Below are 26964 nucleotides of genomic sequence, written 5' to 3' on the forward strand. Positions count from 1 at the left end.
AAATACTTTATCCCCTTATAACTTTTCAGTCATCAATAGGTGTATAAGAGGTTAATTTCACATTTATTTGAGAAAAGTTATATAGTAACTTCTTTCTTAAATATATTTAAAATAGTCTGATTTATTTTTCTTTCATATATCACATGATGAAAATTACTGCTGATAAAATCCCCGTTGAATGGTATAGAGAACCCACTCTACACAGTCAGGAATAATGTTAATTAGTTATTTGGATAGGGGTTTACCTAACACTATAGTTAGGGTAAAGGGAATCACTGTCACAAGAGAAGGAAAGTGTTCAAGATCTAGCTTAGTCGACAAATTAATAACATTATAAATATAACCATATTTTAAAATAGAAGATGCTCTTCCTCATTTTTGCAAATTAAACAGGTCGTGGGAACATCTCACCCTTTGCCGTACGAAATTGGTAGATGAAACCTTGAGAATAAAGATGGAGGATCACTGGAATCTAACAATAAGAAATGAGAGTTACATGTGTTGCCTTTAAGCACAGAAAACAACATTTAAGAGAAAAATAATTCAGAAACAGCCATATAAATAATATACACCAGTGGTGTTCTGCATCTCTAACGAGTAACTTGACTGTCAACAAGCTTACATAATCTAAGCTGAAATAATATAAAGAGAGTAAGTAGTGGAGCCAGTCTAATTCTACTGCATTGATTAGAAACACTGAAAGAATTGTGCTTAATTTTGGAATTCTTATTTTAAGAAATCCATAGATGAGTCATACTGTTTACATAGGAGTTTCATTTGGATGAAGAGAAAGCTAGAAAATGAATCATATCCTATATGGAATTTTAGAGGAAGTGTGAATTTTTGCCTGAATAAGAGATAAGTATTTGAAGATCTGCTATGCAGAACAGGGGTTTGGGCTTATTATAATGAATAAGATACTGACAAGTTTGTCTAAAATATAATTATTGTTCTGCCACTAGAGTTGTTCAAAAAGAAGCTGAAGTGACTTCAGACAGAATTTTAAGAGGAGATTCAAATATCTGATGAGATACTCAAATAGAAAACTATATAACCTTTAAGATTCCTTTCAATCAAAAGATTGCCTGACTTTGTGAAAACAAACTAGCAAATTAACTGTTCTTCAGAAACACTATATCTGTTCTCTTTTCTCCTGTGCTCAGTAGCATTTATATTTATCATACTCTTTATATTTTTCATATTCCTTACATAACTTTTCATGTCTTATAAATGTCTAATTTATGACTCAGATTTTTGCTTATAGTCTAAATTGACCTTGTACTCATGGATTTATTTTGAGTAAACTTTTTTCAAAACTGTTCCTCTGAAACTTCTCTTATCTAAAAAACACTCCTGTTAGTTTGGAGAGAGAGGAGACATCATTTTGTTATTACTTGTATTCGTTTTCTAGGGATGCCATAACAAATTATTGCAACCCTGGTGGCTTAAAACAACAGAAGTTTATTCTCTCATAGTTGTGGAGGCTAGACATCTAAAACCAAGGTGTCAGCAGGCCATGCTCCCTCAGGAAACTCTGTGGGAAAGTCATTACTTGCTTCTTTCAGCTTCTGGGGGCCCCAGGTGTGTCTTCCCTTGTGGCAGCATAACTCCAATCTCTGCCTCTGTCTTCACATTGCTTTCATCTGCTTGTGCGTTTGTGTGTCTTTTTCTGTACCCTTATAAGGGCGCTCTCATTGCATTTAGAGCCCCTTTTAATCCATTATGATTTTTATCTTGAGTCTTACCTTAATTAAATCTACAAACGTTCTCTTTCCAAATACAGTCACATTCTGGGTGTCTTTGTGAATGAATTTGGGGGAACACTATTCAACCCATAGACACTATTCAACTATTATTACTGTGTTGACACAAGGAACCCCTATGCTTTACATTTCAGTGAGAGCTTCAATTTTAGGGGGAGTTCTCTCATATGATGGATATTAAGCACCTTTACTGAAGGAAAAATATATGACTTGTGACTCGTTTTCATGAAGCAGAAGCAGAGCCTGTGCACTTGGTTCAGTTTCTTTCTGTGATTTGCTTGCAATAACCTGATGAAATTAATTTCAGAAAATATTTTATAAAAATTTAGAAAAACAACTCATGTTTAAAAGGTATACCATTTAAAGCATTAAAAATAATCTTTAAAATTCACTTGATAGTAATTTTATAAGCAAAGTTTCCACAGTCTATTACCAGAATACTGATTTTCTTTCCACCCTAGATGGTCTAATTTTAGCTTATCAATCCCAGAAGGTAAAGATAATATCATTGCATTTTACTCAGAGCATATAGATATATGATATCAGAACAGTTACAGAAAGAAGGTGCTTTAAACAAATGACAAAGAAGTCAAATTATTTTAAGATTCGTCCTTAGTACCGCTAATGGCACGTATCATAAACACCTTAAATTAATTTTGTTTTAACTAAGAGAACTGATGATCTAATCATAGTTCATTCTCAGAAGCCAGATGTCACATGTTTAAATAGTTACTTGGGACTAAAATATTATGTTTTATCCTTAGTCATTTTATCAACACTTTATAGAACACTAAGCAATTAGATTTTAGAGCTCTATTCCTTCAGAAATTCTCCAACTGGTAGAATCTTTATGTATTACTTATTCATCTAGGTTGTCTTTGGGGATTTTAAACTGTTGTCTTCAGTTTTGTTTTTTGAATAGAAAATATCCTAATAATTGTAATAATAATAATATCTCAAAAAGGTTCATTCAGGAAGTATGTCATTAACAGAGCCTGTATGTAAACTGTGAGTCAGATAGTAAACCAGAAACTGAAATGAAGCAACATTTATTGTGCACTCAGAATAAATCAGACACCAGAGGACCAATTTTGTGCTGATTGTGTTTTGAAGAATACATGGGTTCATGGGTAGTGGGTTTGGTCTGTGGTGAGGAGGAGGAGGTGAAGGCATTAATGTGGACATTACTTTGAGATTAGCTAGCAATGTCCTCTAAATATGACATGGTTCTTCTATTCTTCCAAACAAGAACATTCCTCCCAAACTTGAGAATTTTCCTCCATGTTGGGATATATTTCCTTTCATATGCAACTTTCTTTCTTTCTTTTTCCCAACAGGTAGAAGGTAAAGACTTGAGGGGTAGTTATCTTTTTCCCCATATGTTTTTCACATGCTATGTTAAGATAATGATTGATCCTATAATTTTTTGTTGCACTAGTACAATTAAGTTTTGGTCTAAAATCAGGAGCAAATAAATTTTGACCCTTTAGGACATCAGTGACATATAGATATTTTAGAGAAAGAATTTCAAGTGCTAGTGAGAAAGCTTAGGAATGGCAAATTTAGTCTTTGATTTATGTAGTTTAAACTTAAATAAGCCTAAAAAAATCTTTTATAACTCAGTTTTTAAATTTCTCTATATATCTCCTGAGAAATGAAAAATGGCCGCACAGTAACTGCCTTTTAATTACTCTTTGAAGCCCTGATGAAACATGACACTTTAAAAACTCTTGCTTAACATCCACTTGTAGACTAAGATCATTAAATACTGTGTCGTGGGATTTGAGTACTATTATTTTCTGCCCCTTTTCTATCACATTAAAGCTTTTCTTAATGAGCACCTAATAACCTTCAGGCTGCCCTGCCCTTTTCCTGGAACTAATGAGAGAAGAGTGAGATGGAATATTAGTAAGCTTATACCCAACATGTAATACAATTTTGAAATGTTTATTTCTGCTTAACTCCTGAGATTGGGAATAACGGGTGACAGTCTTCAAAATAGATCAACAGGGGAGGCAGGTCACCTGCACGGTTCACTCTTACCCTTGGCTTTCGATCCCTGTTGAGTCCTACACCCTCCCCATTAATGAGTGTGAATGGTAGGCAGCTGCTCTGTACCCCAGCCTTTTGTCAATGTCTTGTTTTGCTTTCTTACTTAAATAATCAAAACAAAGTAAACATTTTTCTTCAATAAAGAAGATTCAGTAGATGGAAACCACTGGTGGATAAAAGAGTGGTTGCTATTTGTTGGAAAGAATGAAAAATTTCACACAGATGCAATGAGAAAGAAGCTAAATATTATAGATTGTTAACTAATCTTGAGGTCTTTATATCCATGAAATTAGCTTGGAGTATAACTAAAACACGTTACTTTGTTAATGACAGGTATTTAGAAAAGCATATAGAGCATTAACTGATGTCAAAAACAAAATACAGGACTCTGCAAAAGAAATCTGAAGGTTGCACTTTGCAAATTGCCTAACAGTAATCAAAGGCAGTAGAGCGTTTATATTTCATAGAAATATATTTGATGAGAAATGATCGGATTACCTGGAAAGAAGATGCTTTGCTAAGATAATTCTTACATTATTAATACAGTGAGGAATTAGGATTTCCTCATGAATTTTTTCCAAAAGGATTTCAAATTTATTTCATTAAATAAGAATCTCATTAACTGAATTTAGCTGAGACCACATTTTTTTTTCTTCTCAGATAAAATCTATATGGATAATTCTGTGGCACTTAGCTATATTAATGGCAAAGGTAAAAACGATTATACAAATGATGAGGGGTTACCAAACTCATCCTTTATAAAAAAAAAAAAGCAAATAGCATGTATTATTATGTAAAAAAATAAATTATATGAAACATTTGGAGAAAAGAACTGTGCCGCAAAGAGTTAAATAAGTTCCCCGATATTATGCAAAGATGATAATATGTGTCAGAATAATGTGGCAAAGAGTTTCTGACTAAAATCGACGAATGGACTTATCACAATAGGGATAGCAATGCTTTGTATATTTTCTATTCCTCTCTAGCCCTCACTTCCTACCATCATTATCCTTATCCCAGCCCAGTCCTGATCTCAGTATCTAAATGGATATCTGATATCTTTATTATGTTACTGTACATTTGTTTTTAAGGGTAAACATCCTTTCAGAGGTCAGTTCCAATGCAGAGGTGGTTTCTTATGACACAGTAGAATTCTTTAAAAAAATGCTGAGAAACTATGCAGAGATGTAATTAAATGGTTGTTAAAGCACTGCTTTTCTAATTTTTCTGCTTTCTTTTGTTGAATAATTTTAATTTTCTAATTCAAAGCTTTATATGACTCTGAAATGCAGATTATAATCAAAGTTATTAGATATATAGCTGTACATACATGTAGCAACAATTTAAGCACAGTATAAAATTAAAATAGGAAAGAGATAAAAACAAGTAAAACAGAAAAACAGAAAAAGACATCCTGGTCTAAAGATAATGATCTGGCAGGGTCATCGTTATAATACTGTCGTTTGTATTGAAATAACATAGGTACTAGATTTTAGTAAATATGCCGAGGAAGAAATAATTGTTAATCTTCCCAGTAACCTAAAACCAGAGTTGTGTACAAGTTTCATTTCTTAAGAATATCTGTGCAGTTTAAATATTGTAGATTCATTAGCATTGCTCCTTATGACAGGTGAAGTATATGAATGGGTCAAGTGCATTAAGGGTACTTATACTGCAGTACCATTATATGTTGATTAAAATAAATGATAAGAATTCACAGTGTACTAAGCCCTTCCTCCTTTAGGTGTTAATTATTATAATTATTATTGTTATTATTATTGTTTACCTTTAACGCTCATGATAAAATTTGTTATAATTATTATTGTTATAATTATTATTGTTTACCTTTAACGCTCATGATAAAATTTTAGAACTTTTTTCCCTACTGGTTAAAATGATATTTGAGTCTACTTTATTTATTTTTCCTCAAACTATACCTGACATCCAACATAATTGAATGTTTAGAGCTGATAAATTTGTAGAGGTAGGGCATGTTTTTTTTCTTCAAGCTGTAACACACTTTGCATTTTTTTTCTCATTTGGTTTTTATTTTTCAGTTTATTCTCAACTTACAAAGTTTACTCAAACTCTTGATTTATTCTACGGTCAGCTATGTTGGCAATATGTAAGGGTGTTATACAGCATAATTAATTGTGACACTAAAAAGAAAGAAAAAAAAGGCCATATCACATTTTGGAACATGCCAGCACTCGCCAAGAAGGGCTTATTTAACATTTTCCTGACTCGGGGTCATGTGACCATAAATTTCTTTGGCTTTCAACCTCACAACAATGCTGTTTATTATGCTTTTTTATTAGTCGCCATCACCCATATCCACAAACGCAGACACTTTTTCATCTTTTCCATAGCTTTATCAAACACTTTAGATGTTATGTTAGCACCTTCCAGAGCCATCTCATGCACAGACCAGCAAATTTCCTCCTTCTTTTTTGGAAAGTACAGTATTGTTGATTCATTAACATTGAACTCACAGCCAACAGTACTATACCTCATGCCTGAAGGAAACTTACCTAACTCACGTTTTTTTCCCTAAGGCACATCACAGCCATCTTGTTCTTTGCCACTCTAGACAGCACTTCATTACTACATTTAGGGGCTATTTTAAACATAGAAATCATCCAGTAAACCCCAGGAAAGTGTGAGAAACATGGCAGTAAATAGCCTGAAAATAGGGCACTTCTTTACAATATGAAGCTGAAACAATAAGACATAGTGTTGCTTCCTTGGACCTCAGCTGGGAAGCTGTGAGTCACGTGACACATATTTTGCTACTCTGCACATGTCTGCAAACGATCACAAAAGCCTGCCAGTATTTGTCTTGAGGTAACAAATTTTAGGGAGCAGGTGAATCATTGAATAATGAGTATCTACTATAGTTTGATTAGACTGGAAGCCTAGGCCAAAGGACACTGTTTAAAAAGTGAGTCAAGTTGATTTGTTCTCCATAATCAGCAATATGAATGAACTCATGCCTTATTTTACATTGTTCATATAAGACAGCTTTTGTTTTCAGTCTTTTTTAAATTAATGAAAACATTAGATAAATGAAGTAGTGCAGGATTTTGGCATTTTTTAATACAGAATTTTAACCATATATGAATACTCAGGTTAACAAAGCAAGAACAAAATACTGGTATTTTCTTTTCATTTTTATAAATTAAGATAATTTACATTTAGTAAAATTCTCCTTTTTTAGTTTGCATTTCTGAGGGTTTTGACAAAATTATACAATCATGTGAATGCAATCACAATCAAGATATAGAAGAGCTCCAACACCATAAAAAAGAAACTGCCCATCCCATATTTTTGTCAGCTATCTCCTCCACAGCCCCAATCATAGATCTGTTTTCTTTCTCTATGGATTTTCCTTTTCTAGAATGTCAAATAAATGGAATCCTAAGGTACATAGCTTTTTCAGTCTGACTGTCTTCACTTAGCATTATTTATTTGAGATTCATCTATGTTCTGGCATTTATCAATAAATACTTCTTTTAAATTGCTGGGTATTATTCTCTTGTGTGGATGTACCTCAGTTTGTTTATTAATTACCTAGGTAAAGGACATTTGAATTGTTTCCAGTTTTGGGCATTTACAAATAAAATTTCTATAAACATTCATGTACAAGTCTTTGCATAAGTATGTGTTTTTCTATCAGTTGAGTAAATACCTAGAAGTGAAATTGCTGGATATGTTTAACATACTTCTGAGTAAAGCCCACTTGGTCATGGTGTATAATTGTTTTTATAAATTATATATTAGGTTGGATTGCTAATATTTCGTTGAGTATTTTTGCATCTATGTTCATGACAGATATTGGTCTATATTTTTCTTTTCTTGTAACTTTTTTTTTTCTTGGCTTTGACATTAAGGTAATGTTGGCCTCATAGAATGAAGAAGTATTCCCTCTGCTTCCGTCCTCTGAAAGAGATTGTAGAGGATTGATATAACTTCTTCCTTAAATATTTGGTAGATGTGTGTGTGTGTGGGAAAAAAAAAAAAAAAAAAAAAATATTTGGTAGAATTTACCAGTGAACTCACCTGGGCCTGGTGCTTTCTGTTTTGGAAGGTAATTAACTGTTGATTCAATTTCTTTAAAAGAGAAAGCCTTATTCATATGGACTGTTTTTTCTTGTGTGAATTTCGGCAGGCTGTGTCTTTCAAGTAATTGGTCCATTTCATCTAGTCTGTCAAACTTAGGGGCATAGAGTTATTCATAGCATTCCTTTAGTATCTTTTTAATGTCCATGGGATCTGTATTTTCCTTCTCTCTAAAGAGATTCATTTAACATTTCTTGCAAGGCAGGTCTGCTGGCAACAGATTTACTCAATTTTTGTATGTTTGAAAAAGTTTTTATTTCTTCTTCACTTTTGAAGGATAATATTATAGAGTACAGAATTGTAAGATGATGGGATTTCTTCCTCTTGATACTTTAAATGTTTTGGGATACTCTTTTCTTACCTGCATGATTTCCGAGAAGTCAGTGTAATTATTATCTTTGTTCCTTTACAGATAAAGTGATTTTTGTTTTTGTTTTATTTTTTACGTTCATCCGGCTTGGCATTCTATAAGCTCACTAGAGCTGTGGTTTGTTGTCTGACATTAATTGGGGGAAATTCTCAGTTACTATTGTTTCAAATATTTCTTCTGTACTTGTCTCTCTTTGTTCTCCTGGTATTCCCATTATGTGTATGTTACAACTCTTGTAGTTGTCCCACACTCCTGGGGTGTTCTGTTCTGTTTTTTCTGTCTTTTTTTTTTTTCTCTGCTTTTCAGTTTTGGAGGTTTTTTTGATGTATCCTCAAGCTCATAGACACTTTCTTCAGCTGTTTCTGGTCCACTAATAAGCCCATCAAAGTGCCCATTAAAAGCCCATTCATTTTTGTTAGTGTTTTTGATCTCTAGCATTTCTTCTTGGCTTTTAGGACTTCCATCTTTCTGCTTACATTGCACATCTGTTCTTATACGTCTGCTTTATCCACTAAGGCCCTTAGAATTGTAATCTTTGATGTTTAAATTCCCAGTCTGACAGTGCCATGTCTAGTTCTGATGCTTGCTCTGTATCTCCAAGTTGTGTTTTTTGCCTTTTGGTATGCCTACTAATGTTTTCTTGATAGCTGTACATGAAGCAAAAGGTACTGCAGTAAACAGGCCTTCAGTAATGTGATGGTGGAGGTGAAGCTTTCTCTAGTCTGATGATTAGTCTTTTTGTGAGCCTACGCCTCTGAACTGTGAATTTCACAAATGCTTCCTGGTTTCTTTCCACTCCCACTCCCCTTAGGTGGGACAGAGAGGCTAGAGTGGTTTGGAGTTAGGTATTTCCCTTCTTCTATGCAGAAAGCTAGCGCTGGCCCCCAAGTCAATTAGACTGATAAAAGCCCAGGTTAGGTACTGGTTAAATAGTTTTTCTTGAGGGTGGCCTTGTTGAGAAGGACAGAATGCTGGGGTGTATTTCAAAGTGGTTCCTTTCGCCCTTCCCTGGTGTGAAGCACGAGGGGATTTTTCTCCAATATTTACTGTGAGAACCTTGTCAAGCTTCTGAAGGCAAAACTCACAAAAGTGTGGGGACCACTGATTATTGGCTCCCTATATAATATGTAACTCAGACTTATCCACACTGAGCTTCCAGTAATTCATCAATTACAGTTCTCCTGGAACTGGTTCCCATGGCGGTGTCTGTTCATAAGTGTCTACTCAAGTAAGCTGTCACTCCCTGTATTCACCTGTCTGTCTCCAGTCTAGGGGGCTGTGGTTTCCTTTGAGTCCTCAACTCTATACAGATCCAAGAAGAGTTGTTGATTTATCAGACTGTGTGGCTTTTTACTTGTTCAGAAGGAATGGCAACTTCCAAGCTCCTTGTGTACAAAACTGGTAACTTCCCTGAAAATCTTTTTAATCTTTATTGTAAGGTGTGTGTGTTTGTAAGTGTGTATGTTTGTGTGTGTGTGTGTGTGTGTGTGTGTGTGTGTCTGTTTAAGTATAGTAAGCATAGATTTTGTTTTCCTTCTATGTCTGATTATTCCAGTTTATGAATATTCATGGCTCTGTTTCCCTATCGATTATTGCATATATTACTTGGTTGCCTTGTAATTTTTTTTTTTTAATTTTAAGCTGTGCACACTCTCTTGAGAAATTATTTTGGAGAGTCTTAAAGTTTTAGTTTTAAGATGATTTCCACCATAAAGGTTTACCCTTTGATATGCCAGGCACCAGGGAGTATTACCTATCAGGTATTTTATACTTAACTCAGAATTTGTATTTTTAACACCTAGGTTATGTAAATTTGATCTGCAAATGCAGGTGAAGATGAGCTTTTTGCTTTAACTTCTCAGATACTCATTTTGCCTTCTAACTTTGTTTACTGCCACAGTAACTTTTATATCAGTTCTCTTTGGGTAAAGGCTCAAGAAAATATATTTTAGTTTCATCAAGCATTGAAGGTGCTTCCTTTTGATGTTTCTGCTTTATTTGGAAGGATCATCCACCTTGTAGTACTGGAGTTTGTCTATTTCTCCCATTTTAGACAAAGCCAAGAAAACTAAAGTTCAATTTTTATAAGACTTGGCAAATATCATCAAAACAAAATCTGCTTCTCTAAGTTCCTGTTTCACTGAAATTTTAACTTGATATTTTCCTACTGTCTTTGATATTTTTGGCAGTTTATTCAGTTCAATTTTTGGTCATTGGGTCAGACCTGCTAGAAATGGACTCCCTTCCAAAGATTTTAATTCTTCTTTACCTCATACACTGAGAAGACTATGCTTTGACTATATCACTAACGTTTTCCAGATTCTTAGTACTGTTTATGAAAGTGTTTTGCTTTAGAACATTTTTCTCTGATTTCCCAGAATTCCTATGTTATAATATCCTAATATTCCTTATGATGGCATTGTGTAGATCCTCAGTTCCTTACAGCCCATTTTCTGTCTTTCTTGTAGTCTTTTAGGTGAAGTTAAAGTATTGGTCTCTTAACCAATACTCTTAGTGTTGTTTTCCTGAGCAAGGGTATAAGTGACATACAAGTTTTGAGTTCTTGATTTTTTCGTATGTTCTTTGTTCTCAAATATGCATTAAGAATACTATTGCATATAAATTCTAGATTCAGAATATTTTCTCATTTTGAGGGGATTGCTGCAACACAATTTTGTGAGTATACTTTCCAATCTTGCTTATATTAATCTGATGTCAATCAGTTGCTTGTATCTTTGCTTGTAGATTTTGTTTTCTTGGGGGAGGAGAATTCCGTTCTTTTTAGCATTAGGACTCCTTTTTTATGCATGATACAGCTATATAGAGACAGTTTTAATTTATTCTATATATTAATCTGTAAAATTGGTTTTGAAATTCCTGTATGACTTATATAATGAACATATTGTAGTAAATGTCTATGTCCCTTACCTTTCTCCTGCCTCATATTTATATTTTTGATTTTGTCTTTCTACTCTACTCTCTAGAAATTTACCTCACAATTGGGTGGGTTTTGATTTGTCATTACTTTTCTAACTTCTGGAGTTAGAAATTTACATTAATGATCTTTAATCTGTCTTCTTTTCTAATATACTCATTAAAATATATAATTTTATTTCCATTTCTGGTTTAGCTGCATCACAGAATTTGATATGTTGCATTTTTATTTTCTTCAAAGTATTTTCTAATTTATTTTTCACACCTATGGATTATCTAGAAGTATTTTTATCTATTTTTTTTGTATTTCCTGGTAATTTGTCAGCATTTACTGTATTCTGTATCATTACAATTTTTGAAATATTAGGACTTGGTTTTTGACTCTGCTTATAACCTATTATGGAAAAGTTCCATGTACACTTGAGAAGAATACTGTATATTCAGCATTTGTTGGAAAATATCATGTTGGTAAGTCATATTGTTCAGATCACGTTTCCTTTTGGAAGATGCACAGAATAATTGAATGAACTTAAATTTCTGAAAGTTTGTGTTTTAATTTGGTTAGGTCTTATTTATTTCAGTTTTGCCCTAATTCCTAGGACATAGTTCTTAATCCTAGTGTGTGCACTAATACCTTGAGTATGTACCTTAATCCCATTTCTTCTGGACTCTAAAATGAAAGGAATTGATCAAAGGTCTTCTACCTTAGCTGGATTTTGAACTCAAAGCTTATTCTCTTCACCCCTAAAGAGCTGTTAATGTATCTGGGTATTAGAAATTAACCTCTTGGGAAAAATAAAAACATGTTGAACCTAATAATTACCTCAAATATATCCTCCGTTCTATAGGAAAATGGAGGCTAAAGTGCTGGCTGAAATGATAGCACTCCAAGACTTTCTAATAAGAGTTTTATTTGCTAGAAGCTATTTCTATTGTGGGCAGCACCAAAAGTCCTTGGTAGCCTTTCAATATTTTTCTTTTATAACTGTATTTTGAGTATCTTTCACATACTGTATTATAATAGCAGCTGATACTTATGGAATTCTTACTGTATGTCAAGCCCTCTTATAAGCTCTTTAAGGATGAATTCATTTTACCTGATAAATTCAATACTATTACCATACTTATGTTAAAAATAAGGAAGCTGAGCCACAAACAGAGTAAGTAATTTTTACAACATCCAAGAGCTAGAACTCAGGGGATCCTGGATTTGAACCTATGAGTATGCCTCCAGAGCACTCATTCTTTAACCACTGCATTTATGTGTCTACTGTATGCCCTTGATAAATATTAATAAGTAAATGAGTGACATCAATATGCATGAGTAGATGAAGTGACAAAAATAATCTCTCCTGGACTTAAGACAGAGATACTCTTATATTATTGGTGGTTTTATATGGTCGCTACTTGTTATGCATTGAATTTTGTCTTGCAAAAAGATACATTGAAGTCCTAACTCCCAGTACCTCAGAATGTGACCTGATTTGGACTGAGATATATTATATATTGCAGATATAATTAGTTAAGGTGAGATCATAGTGGAGTAGGGTGAACCCCGACTCTAACATGACTTATGTTCTTATAAGAAGGAGGCCACATGAAGCCAGACACATGAGAAGAACACCATGTGATGATGAATGAGAGATTAGAGTTATGCATTTGCAAGCCAGGGAATGCCAAAAATTGCCATAGAAACCCCAGAATCCAGTAAGAAGCAAGAAGGATTCCTCTGCAGGTTTCAGTGGGAGCATGGTCTTGCTGATAGTTTGATTTTGGAGTTTTAGCCTCTAGGACTACAAGAAAATAAATTCCTGATGTTTTAAGCCACCCAGTTTATGATACTTTGTTAGGGCAGTCCCAAGAATCCAATACACTAATAATGTATTTATTAAATCTTACTACAAGGAGTACATAATTGAATACTCACAACTACTGCTTTGAATCTACTGCTTCATGAGTCATTATAATATTCAGAAGGAAAATTGTAAATTTTAACCAAGAGTTTGACTGAAAGTGAATTTCTCTAAAGAACACCACCACCACCAGCAAAAAATTGATAATTTTTCTTGAAACACTTATTAGGAAAAAAGTGCTACCGTAAAGTTAGGAATAATTGATTTCTCTGTAATTCTGGACTGTGGAAAAAATAAGGAATTTTATAGTTTGGATTCTAACAATTTATTTATTAAAAGTAATGCTTGAAATATTAGAAATAAGAAGAAATCCTAAATGATTGAGAATCTTTGTAATTGAAACTATGTATTTATGATTAAATCACAACTACTACACAGATGCTTCTGTCCCAAATTTTCAATGTTTTAATGGATACTTTTATTTATTTAAAAAAATACATATAGAAACATATACAGTGTTTCCTATAGTTTTCTACAGGAACTGTCTTATTTAAAATAACATTATTTTCCCTCAGAATTCATAATGTGGATAAAGTATGCATGATTAGAAAACTAAAACAAGATGTTAAATTTTTTCTCACAAAATAACGTGTTTATCATAGAGTTTAACATCTAATTTGTAAGAGAAATGAATACAAAATGAGAGATTTATAGCTACCATATGGAGATCAGATACAGTGCTTGAGTTATATCTGGTTTGTATAATTACCTTTTAAAGTAGTAATTCCCTAAACTTCACACACACACGCAGAGTCAATAACACCATTTCCCTGTATGGGAAAAATAAAGCAGACCTTGGTAGTGCCTCATTTATTTAAACTTGTAGCAACTTCAAGCCTACTAAGAATGTTCTTATTGAAAATAAATCACTTGTCTTGAATTCCATGCTGCTTTTAAGTTGATATCTTGCCTATTTAGTTGTTTCTTAAACTATAGTCTATCCTTAAATAATTGTATCCATTCACAAAAATGCAATTATCACCTATACTCAAATGTGTCATTACTTTTATAACTCTAACTTGTAATTTTTCCATTGAATGCTAACCATTTACCTAAAATCCTAATTGAAATTGTACATATGTGAAAGCAACTGCAATCATTCCCCTTCCTTAACACCTTAACTGGTACATTTAAAAAATTTTTTAAATTTGTAAAATTTCATTTATTTCTGTAAGTGGCAAGGTTCAGTCGATTTTTTTGCAGGTCACAGAACTAGCAATAAACCGTATGTCCAGCTGCCTCACTCACAATAGTTAATCACTAAGGCCCCTGTATTTTTTCATCCTCAGCATTTCTAAGATCCAGTCCACTTCTCTCCCTCTCTGTCACCAGTTCAAACTCACAACACCTCCCATGGGGACTTTTACAATATCCTTCCAAGTGGTTCACCTGCACTCACCCTGCCATCTGCTCTTGACATTGCGGACACAGTGATCTTGTTTTTATCCCCTCCATCATATATCTGATTGTATAAGCTCTCCCAAAACTTTAACCGTCTCAGAAGATTTTCATTGTTCTTAGAATAAAAATAAATCTCCCATAACACGTCTTACAAATTTCCCATTGAAATATTCACTTCATATTGCAATATACTTTTAATCTTTCTATTTTAGCCATTCTGAACTTTTTCAGTAGCCTGTCATGGAGGATTGCATCTGATTTTCCTGAATCTTGAAGCACAATTACCTCTTTTCTTTATTTAGATGGCTCAGATGCAATTCAGCTTAAAATTCTTTTCCTCAGAAAAGTCTTTCCTAGCGTCTCTGATGAGATCAAATCATCTGTTTCATCCTCTCCTATAAAACATTTTAAGTCTCCTGTGTGGTATTATTCTGAATTACAGTTTCATGTATTTATTTTGAAATTATCTGGCTAAAGTGTATCTTCCTCTCAAGACTGTAAGCTCCTATAAATCATGACCATGTTTGTTTCCTTGCAAGATGCACTGCATCTGCATGATGCCTGGTATTCAGTGAATATTGTCAATCATTCATGCACTTATTAAATAATTTACTAAATACTTTTGTGGTTACAGATGCATATGGACTAAGGATATAATGTTGAAGGAAAACACACATGATCATTTGTCTAGGTGCTGTTGATCAAACTGAACAAACAAAAATCCTTGTTCTCTTAAAGCTTCATTTTATTGAAATGAGATTAAAAATTGATCATATAAATATGAAATATCAATCCTATATAGAAGAAATGAAGCCTGGTAGGTCATTGTGTGACTTAGATTCTATTTTAAGTATGGTTTTCAATAAAGGGCCACTTGGAGAAATGTTTTTAAAAGAATTATTGTAGTTGCTGAATGAAATGGATAATCATGGTTAGTTACTTAAAATGGTAAACTTAGAGAAGTTTGTTAGGAAAAAATCCCAAAGGAGTGGATAATTGAAGAAGATTTTTGAATCAGAAGTTACATGTCAGTAAATTATGTGCTAATTATGTGCTAAAGATAAATTATTAGGATAAATCCTAATAATTAAGTTATAAGAAAGATAACTTTGTAGTAGGGGTCAATGAGGGTGATTTATACCCAAATATTTTAGATATAAGGTAAAAAAAAGGTTAAAAAATAATCAATACAGCAGTAAATTAAATTGGTAGAGGATGGATTAGGTAAACTTAAGCAATATATGGAGATTTCGAATAAGGACAGTCCAACTCTGTAGAAAGCCATGCACTGGCAACAGAACCTGTATTCGTTTTCTAGGGCAGCCGTAACAAAGTACCACAAACTGGGTACAGAGTTTATTGTCTCTCAGTTCTGGAGGCCAGAAGTCCAAGAATAAGGGGTCATTTTGAGGTTAGTTAGCAAGGTTAGTTCATTTTGAGGGCTCTGAGGGAGAACCTCTTGGATGCCTCTCTCCTAGGTTCTGGAGGTTTACTGGTTCGTAGAAGCTTCACGAATCTTTGCCTTCACCAGCACATAGTGAGTTCTTCCTGAATGTGTGTCTGTGTCCAAATTTCCCCTCTTCATAAGGACATCAGTCATGTCAGATTGATTGGAGGAGGGCCTACCCTACTCCAGTATAATGAAATCTTAGCTAAATAGAGCTGCGACAACCCTATTCCCAAATAAGATCACATTCTGAGGTTAGGTACTGGGCGACAGCACTTAACATACGAATCTTGGGAAGGACACAAATCAACCCGTAGGATGCGCTCACACAAACTAACAGGCAAGACATTTTACAGTTAGCTACTTTTTTTTATCTGATAGAAAACTATGTACTACTAATATTTCTATCATATCACATCTTTTCTAACTCTATCCATAATTTTAATAGTTTAAGCATTTTCATGTAAAATTCCATGTCATCTACCCATCACTTCTATGTGGTAGGTATTGTTTTCTTATTTTACACATAAAACTGAGGCTTAGAATGGAGAAATAACTTAGACATTTTTCAGCTAGTGAATGATGGAGTCCTTATTTCAACCCTAAATTACCAGTGTCCAAAATTCATTTAGACCACTAAGTGGACATTTTATGGAGAGAGAAGTATAATGCAGGAAGCATGAAGCAAGCATCTGATGTTTTTCATTGTGAGGATGTAAAAAAGTACATCAATTTGTAACATTATAAAATAGTCTTTAAAAAATATATTTTTATAGTCTCAGTAATTTACTTTAACAATACTATATTTATTTGAAATTTTACATGACTGGTTCTTTTCCTTTTCTAGTTATCAAACTTGTTATTCAGAATATTTAAGTAGTATTTGTTCTGTACTTCAATTTTTTACTTGCAGTAAGTAATAGTTATCAATGAACTCATTTCCCCTTTTCCCATTTTAAGACAAATCACCAATTTCTTTCACTACTGTCTTGAAATGTTCTACTTTATTTTCTATTCTAGCAGTTCTAGAATTTAAGGGAACTGAAGGAATCTGTCAAATATTGATTCACATCTAGTGACAGGCAATGAACTACTTACCACCAATTCTTCCTGGTGTCTTAAGAAGACATAAGAAGGGGAGGAAAAAAAAGGCATATTTTCTGTTACCCTTTTCTGATGATAGTGAGTCCTCTCAGTGTTGATTATATAGTTGGAACCTAAGTTCAATTGGATGTCACTGAAAAACACCATCAGCTTAATTGACTATAGAACATTTCCATAAATCTGGCAAGTGATAGGGGCTCAGATGTGACAGACAGGAAGACCTTCCTTTATAGAGTTGCTCCCAATGCAGCAAGTAAACCTAAGTAAGACAGTATCTTTACTTTTTTTTTTTTGCAATAAAGCTCAGAAAATTGAACAAATTATATTATTTACTGGGAGAAAGGTGGCAAATATTTTAGACAGCTAACCAAAGAGACAAAATGGATTTTAGGAAAAATGATTACTCTAGATTAGACTGTTGTATATCCTTTGAGGTAATGTTTAATATCATTTTTCTATTTGGATTTAAAAACTATCTCAACATTATTTGTTTAATATATTTTATATGTAGATATGGGTATTCTCCATAAAATCATGTTTGATGATGATTGTTTTAAAACTTTGAAAATTGTGATTCTAGAATATTCATAAATAAAGAGAATTTATATTTATTGAAAGAAAATTCAATGTACTTTAATAAAAATTTGGTAAGAATAATTTGGTAATTTCAGTATTTAAACCTATATACTTAAAAATAAAATCACACAAATAAAATGCATTCTACTAATAGAACAGGTGAAATATAATATTATATTAAAATATCTCAAAAAAAGAATTTAAGAATGAAAGTTAAAATAATAAAAGAAAGCATATACATAGGATGAAAAATACATTTTGTTTTTCCCAGAATTGTGATGACTTACATCTGTTCTCCTGGCATGCTTTCTGCTTTAGTATTTGTCCTTGAAAGTTCATTCTTAGTAGACTCTTATTTATCTTATAATTAATTGTGGTACTAAAATAACCCATGGTAGTTTGGGAAGACTGTCATCTTTTACCTATTCCTTTTTCTATTGTCTCTTCTAATTGTAAATGAAATGCATTTGCAGTGACCAGTATATATTCAGAATAATATTTGACTAAATCTAGTAGACAACTGTATTTGTTTTCACTTGATCTTTCCAGACTCAATATAATTACACTTTCCTTTCAATGAAAGGAGGGCATTCACTAAAATACTGAAGAGTTCTTGGGGTGTAAGTGGCCAGGGAGAGACAATTTCTTCTATTTTCAGATAGTGGTGGAAGAGGTATTTGATATTATCGTGTCTACTAGCCTTTGGGTGAAACAGCAAATTGTGCCAAGTTGGCTAGATCTGTGGGAAATGACATGTGCCTGAAATAGAGGATAAGCAACCTACCATTGAATGTATTGAACATAACATGAACTCTCTTATGTCAATGGTAGCATCATTTATTGTACACTGCACATTTAAATCTATTTATTTATGTTATTGTTTGGTAATTTGTTTCTTCATTTTCAATAAACCACCTGGGTTTTGTTGTTAAAAACAACAAAACAGAACTATATATTTAATGAACAAATCAAATACTGAATTTTCAATTTTAAAGAATGTTGATGATGAATGGGAAGTAGTAAAAATTGTAAATGTTTTGCAGCATTGATGTGCAGGGAGGGTTGTAGTAACGTCATTGATTACGCTAAAGTCAGGTGACTCAAAAATACTAACAAAGCATGTAAATCTAATGTTAGTAATTTTAATAAGGCTTTCCAGAAGACGATGATTTAACATGTATGACTCTGAAGGAAGAACATCTACATGAATTATCTGGAATTCCACACAGAAGTTTTGTCTCTTCTCCTTTGTTCATTAATTTATTTGATAATTTATTTACATCAGTGTGGACACTTGGACATGTATTTTATACTTACATTTATAATCCAATACTACTTTATTTTGTTGCTCAAATTGTTACAGCTTTGGCTATTGGGAAGTCTTTCACTTTTATCCTGTGTCCCTTTGACGTACTCCATGATTATGGTTTCTTTTATTATTTATTTGTGTTTTGTGTTTGTTTATATTTTTAGAATTCCTTAATTTCTGTCGCTACAAGATGCTTCATGCCCATCTTAGAAGTTTCCTGCCCAGTCCTAGAATCAGCTACTTCTCCAAGGTACCTTGTTTCATTTTATTACAAAACAAAGATCTGGGTGCAACATGTATACTGTTACTACTGAAGTGTTGTTTCTTGTAGGGCTCTAACCTGACAGGGCAGGAAATATATGAATGTATACTAACCTTACACATGTCTATAAATATTTCTATATGTAACCATCTGTGTCTATACTGAGCTAAAAATAAGTTCATACTGACCTCCCCAACTCTAATTCATTGCTGTGTGATCCTTCTAGCCTTATTGCCTTGGTTATCTGTAATTTTTCCCTTCAAAAGTAAGAAACTTGGTTCCTAACAGTATGGTATCAATTTCCTTAATTTTTAAATTTCAGTGTACATGTATAGTAATATCAGAATTGTTAACTCATACCCTTGTGGGATACAACTTTATCTGGAAAAGTGAAATATTTCTGTGCATGTGATTTTGCCTCTAGTCTTACAGAATCATATCATTTCCAAAGTTACTCAAGTCAGCACCCCCTTCAGTGATACTGTTTCATTTTCAATACAGTTTGATTCCTTTCTCACAGTCTGCATTCCTTCCTGGGATTCCCTGACCTCCTAAATGAATTTTTTTTTAATCGTATACATTAAGGTTTTCTCATTGTGCTGTAAAGTTCTAGGGGTTTTTACAAACGCACAGTACTATGTATCCATCATTACACTATCATTCAGAGTAATTTATCCACCATAAAAATCTCCTGTGCTTCAGGAGATCCAATCCTATGAACCACTCTGAACCCATGGCAACCACAGTCTTGTACCAGCCCACTGCCTTCTGACATGCAAAATTTTTGATGAGAAATCTGCAAAAATATTTAGGAGGATCCCCTGTATGTGATGAATTGCTTCTGTTTTGCTGCTTTCAAAATTCTTTCTTTGTCTTTGAATATCTCCATTTTATTCACACATGATTTTCTTGACCTTCCTCATGTCTTCTTTTAGTTTGTTGAAACATTTTTAAACCAGTTGTTTTAAAGGCTTTGTCTAGTAGGTCCAACATCTGGCCTTTTTTCTGAGATAATTTTTGTTGCTTTTGTTGTTGTTGTTTTTTGCTTTGAATTGGCCATACTTTTAGTTTCTTTGTATGCCGCGTGTTTTTTTGTTGTTGTTGGAAAATTGATATCTGCTTCTTCTTCTTCCCCTAGGATATGCTGTTTTTGTTTTTGTTTTGTTTTGCTTTTTTTTTAAAAAAAATGTTGTCAGCTGTTGCCATGCTGAGGATCAGCCTAACCTGTAAACTCCAGGTCTTCTCACATATTTTTCTGAGTCTGTGCCTTTCTCTCTGTGTTTGTGGTGACTTTCTAATTTCCCCATATGTGAGGTTTTTTTGGAATGTCCTAGTCTTTAATGTCTGGCTCCCAAAAGGGGAAAAACAAAAAAGTAAAGAAAGGAATTAGGGCTTTAGTTTTCTTTGGGTGTATACCCAGGAGTGGAACTGATGGATCTTATGCTACTTCTGTTTTTAGTGTCTTGAGGCACCTCCATACAGTTTTCCATAGCAGCTGTACCATTTACATTCCCATCAACAGTGTACAAGGGTTCCTTTTCTCCACATCCTTGCTAACATTTGTTATTTGTGGTCTTTTTGATGATAGGCATTCTGACAGATGTGAGTTGATATCTCATTGTGGTTTTGATTTGCATTTCTCTAATGATTAGTAATGCTGAGCATCTTTTCGTGTGCCTCCTGTCCATCTATATGTCTTCTTTGAAAAAAAAAATGTCTGTACAGATCTTTGGCCTATTTTTAATTGGATTTTTTAATTGAGTTGTATTAGCTGTTTATATATTTTGAATATTAACCCCAAATCTCATATAATTTGTCAATATTTTCTCCCATTTGGTAAGTTGCCTTTTCTTTTTGTTGATGGTTTCCTTTGCTGTGCATATATTTTAAGTTTAATAAGGCTGTATTTGTTTATTTTTGGTTTTGTTTCCTTTGCCTTAGGAGACAGATTCAACAATTTATTGCTACAATTTATGCCAAAGAGTGTTTTGCCTACATTCTCTTTTAGGAGTTTTGTGGTTTTAGGTTTTACATTTAGGTCTTTAATCCATTTTGAGTTTATTTTTATATATGGTGTGAGAAAATGTTCTAATTTTATTCTTTTACATGCAGCTGTCCAGTGGAATAAGCATCACTATTGAAGAGACTCTCTTTTCCCCATTGTTTATTTTTACCTCCTTTGTCATAGATTAATTGACCGTAGGTGTGTGAGTTTATTCTGGGCTCTCTGTTCTGTTCAGTTGATCTATGTGTCTTGTTTCTGTGCCAGTACAATACTGTTTTGATTACTATAGCTTTGTAATATAGTCTGAAGTCAGCATACGTGATACCTCAAGATTGCTTTGTCAATTCAGGGTCTTTTGAGGTTCTGCATAAATTTTAGGATTACTTATTTTAATTCCATGAAAAATAGCATGGGTATTTAGATAGGGGTTGCATTAAATCTTTAAATTGCTTTGGGTATTATGGACATTTTAACTATTCTTCTAATCCATGAACTTGGGATAGCTTTCCATTTTTTGTATCATCTTCAATTTCCTTCATCAGTGTTTTATAATTTTCACAATATAGGTCTTTCATCTCCTTGGTTAAGTTTATTCTTAGGTATTTCATCCTTTTTGATGTGATTGTAAATGGGATTATTTTCTTGCTTCCTCTTTCTGATCTTTCATTATTAGTGTATGGAAAAGCAACAGATTTCTGTATATTAGTCTTGTATCCTGTAACTATACTGAATTTACTTATTAGTTCTAATAACTTTGTGGGAGGGGGAAACTTTTGGGTTCCTATACATAGTATCATGTCATCTGCAAATAGTGATAGTTTTACTTCTTCCCTTCCAATTAAGTTGCCTTTTATTCCTTTTTATTGTGTGATTACTGTTCCTAGGACTTCCAATACTATGTTAAATAGAAGTAGCAAGAGGGGTATCCTTATCTTGTTCCTGATCTTAGAGGAAAAGCTTTCACTTTTTCACCTTTGAGTATGATGTTAGCCGTAGGTTTGTCATAAATGCCATTATTATGTTAAGATTTGTTCATTGTGTACCAACTTTATGAGAGTTTTTATCATGAATGGATGTTGAATATTGTCACATTGATTGATTTGTGAATATTGAACCATGTTTGCATGCCTAGAATAAATCCCACTCTGTCATGATGTATGATCCTTTTTATATATTATTAAATTAGGTTTGCTAATATTTTGTTGAGGATTTTTTCATTTGTATTCATCAGAGATATTGTCTTGTGATTTTTTTTTCTAGTTTCTTTTTCTGGTTTTGATATCAGTGTAATGTTGGCCTCATAGAAAAAATTTTGGAGTGTTCTATTGTCCTCAATTTTTGGAATATTCTGAGAAGAATAGATACTAGCTTTTCTATATATGTTTCATAGAATTCCCCTGTGAAGACATCAAGTCCAGGAATTTTATTTTATGAGTTTTTTGATTACTAATTCAATTTCACTACTAGTGATCAACCTGTTCAGATTGTCTGTCTCTTCCTCATTCAGTCTTGGGATATTGTATGTTTCTAGAAATTTGTCCATTTCTTCTATGTTGTCCAAATTGTTGGCATATAATTGTTCATAGTATTCTCTTATGATGCTTTGTATCTCTGTGATATCAGTTGTAATTTCTCCTTTCTATTATTATTTTATTTGAATCCTCTCTCTTTTTCTTGATGAGTCTGGCTAAAAGCTAATGAATTTTGTTTATCTTTTTAAAAAATTTGCTCTTGGTTTCATTGATCTTTTTATTTGGGTTTTTTTTGTATGTGTGGTCTTTGTTTTATTTATTTCCTCTTTGATCTTTATTATTTCCTTCCTTCTGCTGACTTTGGGCTTTGTTTTTCCTAATTCTAATTATTTTTGATAGTAGGTTACATTTTTTATTTGAGATTTTTCTTGTTTTTTTGAGGTAGGCCTGTATTGGTGTGAACTTCCCTGTTAATACTAATTTTGCTGCATCCCATAGATTTTGGGAAATTATCTTTTTATTTTCATTTATTTCAAGGTTTTATTTTCCTCTTCCTTTCTTAATTGACCCATTAGTTTTTTAGTAGCATGTTGGTTAGTTTCCACGTGTTTGTTTTTCCCATTTTTCTTCCTGTAATTGATTTCTAGTTTCATACTGTTATGGTCAGAAAAAATGCTTATATAATCACTGTCGTCTTAAATTTGTTGATACTTGTTTTGTGGCCTAGCATGTGATCTATCCTGGAGAACATTACACGTGCACTTGAAAAGAATTAACAATAATACAATAATACTAGGGGATTTTAACACCCCACTTACATCTCTGGACAAATCTCCATACAGAAATTCAATAAGGAAACAGTGGTTTTAAAAGACACTTTAGAGCAGTTGGACTTGATAGATATCCACTGGACATTCCTTCCAGAAACAACAGAGTACTCTTCATTCTTTTACTTTTAACCTATCTGAGTATTTAGATTTAAAGTACCTATGTTGTGGACAGCAAATATTTGTGTGTCCTTTTTCTCCATTCTGACAATATCTGTCTATTAATAGGTGTATTTGGACCATTCACATTTAAATTCATTATTGATATAGTTATATTAATATCTACTACATTTGTAACTGTTTTCTCTTTGTTGCATTCATTCTTCTTTCTTCCCATGTTTTTCTGCTTTCTGTAGTATTAGTTGACCATTTCATTTGTTTCCACATTATGTCCTGTCTTAGAATATCAATAATATATTTTTTAAAAATTAATACTTACCCTAGAGTTTGCAATATACATTGACAACTAATCTAAGTGCCATTTCAAATAATACTATATCACCTCACTTATAGTGGAGGTACCTTATAACATAGTATTCACAATTTCTTTCTCCTTCATCACTTATAAAATCTTTATTTTTTTCACTTATCTGTATACTGTAATCACCCAATGCACTGTTACTATTAATGCTTTAAACAGTTACCTATTAGCTCAATTAATAATAAGAAAATAAAATACTTTATTTTACCTTTTTTATTCTTTTCCCAATATTTTTTCTTTCTTTATATAAATCTGTATTTCTGACATATATCATTTTTATTCTCCCTGAAGAACTTCTTTTAACATTTCTTGAAAAGCAGGCTTGAGGGCAATGAATTTCCTCTGTTTGTTTGTCTGATAAATTTTTTATTTCTGCTGCACTTTTAAAGGCTCATTTCACTGGATATATAATTCTGTGATGGTGGTTTTGTTATTTCAACACTTCAAATAGTTCACTTTCTTCTGTTTTGTATGGTTTCTTATGAGAAATGTGGTATAATTTATGACTTTAAGCTTTTTACATACTGGAGCTAATATTAGAAGCCTCTTTAGAATTTTATTTTTACTTAAACTGCAAATTTAGGCAAACTTACTCTAGATGAAAGATATAAAACACTGAATTAAGGAGCAGAGCATTCATATATTAAAATCTAGAGAAGTGAAAGCAGTGGATAATGATTGGTGCCTAGCAAAGGACTGAAACAATATTATGTTTTTAACTAAAATCATACAGCAACTTCGTCTATAAGAAAACCCATTGTCTATCCAGAAAAAAAAGTTACTTTGGACCTAATTAAGATATTTGTAAGATATATATATGGAGGGGTTTTGGCTAATTGTGTTTAATACAAATTTAATATTATTCGCATTTAATTTTCCTTCAAATATAAAAGCAATCTGGCTGTATGGATCTGTTACTATGCTTTTATATAACTCATGATTCATTTTGTAAAATTGATTGGTTTTGAGATTTTATAGCAGAAAATTAATCTTAAAAGAAATTAATTAAAAATATATGTGTTTATCATTTATATGTATACATATATAGATATAAACATATATATTACCCAATAAGTTCTTTTTTGCATAATTCTCTGTTTTTCTCAAATTATTCAGGTCATTTCTTTATCTTATTGTGATTCACCTGAGATATAAGCTTCTCAGGAAACTCTTTGACCCCTCGGACTGATTAGCTCATTTTTCTAAGTGTTTTCTTGTTTCTTTAAATATACTCATAATTGTTCTAGCACTAATTACATTATATCATAATTTCTTTTATATTGTAATTTCTCTCCATTGGACTGCAAGTTTCTTAAGAACAGTGACTCATTTTTTGTCATTATATTCTTGCATTTTGGCATATGTTAAGTTCAATTTAAAACTGTTGATTATATGAATAATTGAATGAATGAATGAAAATAAAGCAGAATATATTATTTTCCTTTTCTAGTACTTTTCCTTATGTAGGGGAATTCTTACATATATAACTTTAAGATTGATATTTCTGGCTAAAGAATCACGTAAGATCATAAAAATCAAAGGTTCCATTTAAATATATATATTTATTTAATATATTAAATGTATATAATATTTTTCTGAATAATTCAGATCCTTAATATATATGTTAAGATATATTTATGCATATTCAGAATAATTCAGAATATATGTATGAATATATTTATTCATTTATTTATTAAGATATAAGTATAGATAACCTGGTAGTGAGTATGGTTCTGAATTTTAAAGTGCTATTCAGTTGGGGGAATTTTTCTGTCCCAAATATTGGAAAATAGATAAAATTGTACTCACCTGAATATTAGCCTGTCCTTATTGGGCATATGGTCATGTATGATTCCATTCTTTACTGTTAAAATACCCTTATTTTAATATTACCAGTACTTTGAGGGTTAAAGTATAGGGCTATTCTATTTGTATAGTATAATGTATTCATACAAGGGTCAGGTTTATGACCATCTCACCTTCAGTCATGGTCTTGCTTGAAAGCAAGAGTTTGGAAAGATATCTACTTAGCTTCTCTCCATCTCTCATAAACCTTAGAAGCCTTGAATACTCCATAAATATTAGAAGGCCCCCTCTCCAAAGAGGCATGATGCTGAGTAGCCTACTTGTGTTGAATTGGAACTAGAATACATTTTAAAGTGAGGCAAACATGGGACTAGCCACCATCACATACTAGCAGGTATTGTTACAATAACTAGCTCGGAGGTAGTGAGGATTAAATAAGGTGACGTATGAAAGGATCTGGCACACTGCCTAAAATCTAGTAATTACTCTTTTTACTTGACAGTTAAGTATTAAATGATCATCATGCATAAAGTGACTTAAAGTTGGGTTGCACATGTTGCATATGCAAACAGAATTTGATTTTTTTTTATTTTCTCAAAAATCACTTGAATCAGAATATCGATCCTAAAGAGTTCTTATAAAAATTCCTGGACTTCCCTGGTGGCTCAGTGGTTAAGAATCCGCCTGCCAATGCAGGGAACACGGGTTCAATCCCTGGTCCGGGAAGATCCTACCTGCCGCGGAGCAACTATGCCCATGTGCCACAACTACTGAGCCTGTGCTCTAGAGCCCACGAGCCACAAATACTGAGCCCTTGTGCCACAACTACTGAAACCCATGTGCTTAGAGCCCGTGCTCCACAACAAGAGAAGCCACTGCAATGAGAAGCCTGTGCACTGCAACGAAGAGTAGCCCCCGCTCACTGCAACTAAGAAAGCCCGAGTGCAGCAATGAAGACCCAACACAGCCAAAAATAAATAAATAAAATAAATAAATTCAATTAAAAAGAAAATTCCTTAGGGCACTACTGTAATATCACTGGGGAACTGGGAATCTACATTTGGACAAGCTTTTTGGGTTATTCCTATGAAATTTAAATAATACTGAATTTTTAGCTTTGAGT

The 26964-nt window shown here is 32.8% G+C and overlaps 2 protein-coding genes across 2 annotated transcripts in view; both read left to right on the forward strand.

Annotated features, from left to right (window-relative positions):
* LOC309630376 (uncharacterized protein) overlaps window positions 1–26964 on the forward strand; it is a gene marked incomplete at its 5' end in the record, with an annotated part of 1321579 nt that overhangs the window by 1210907 nt on the left and 83708 nt on the right. The window contains one exon of the mRNA XM_082395555.1: window positions 19153–19238. The remainder of the gene's footprint in view (window positions 1–19152; window positions 19239–26964) is intronic.
* Window positions 1–26964, forward strand: part of LOC309606276 (uncharacterized protein) — a gene marked incomplete at its 5' end in the record, with an annotated part of 266365 nt that overhangs the window by 8888 nt on the left and 230513 nt on the right. The window lies entirely within an intron of this gene.

The sequence above is a fragment of the Balaenoptera borealis genome (assembly GCF_965194805.1).
Source record: "Balaenoptera borealis genome assembly, chromosome: 1".
In the NCBI taxonomy this organism is placed as follows: Eukaryota; Metazoa; Chordata; class Mammalia; order Artiodactyla; family Balaenopteridae; genus Balaenoptera; species Balaenoptera borealis.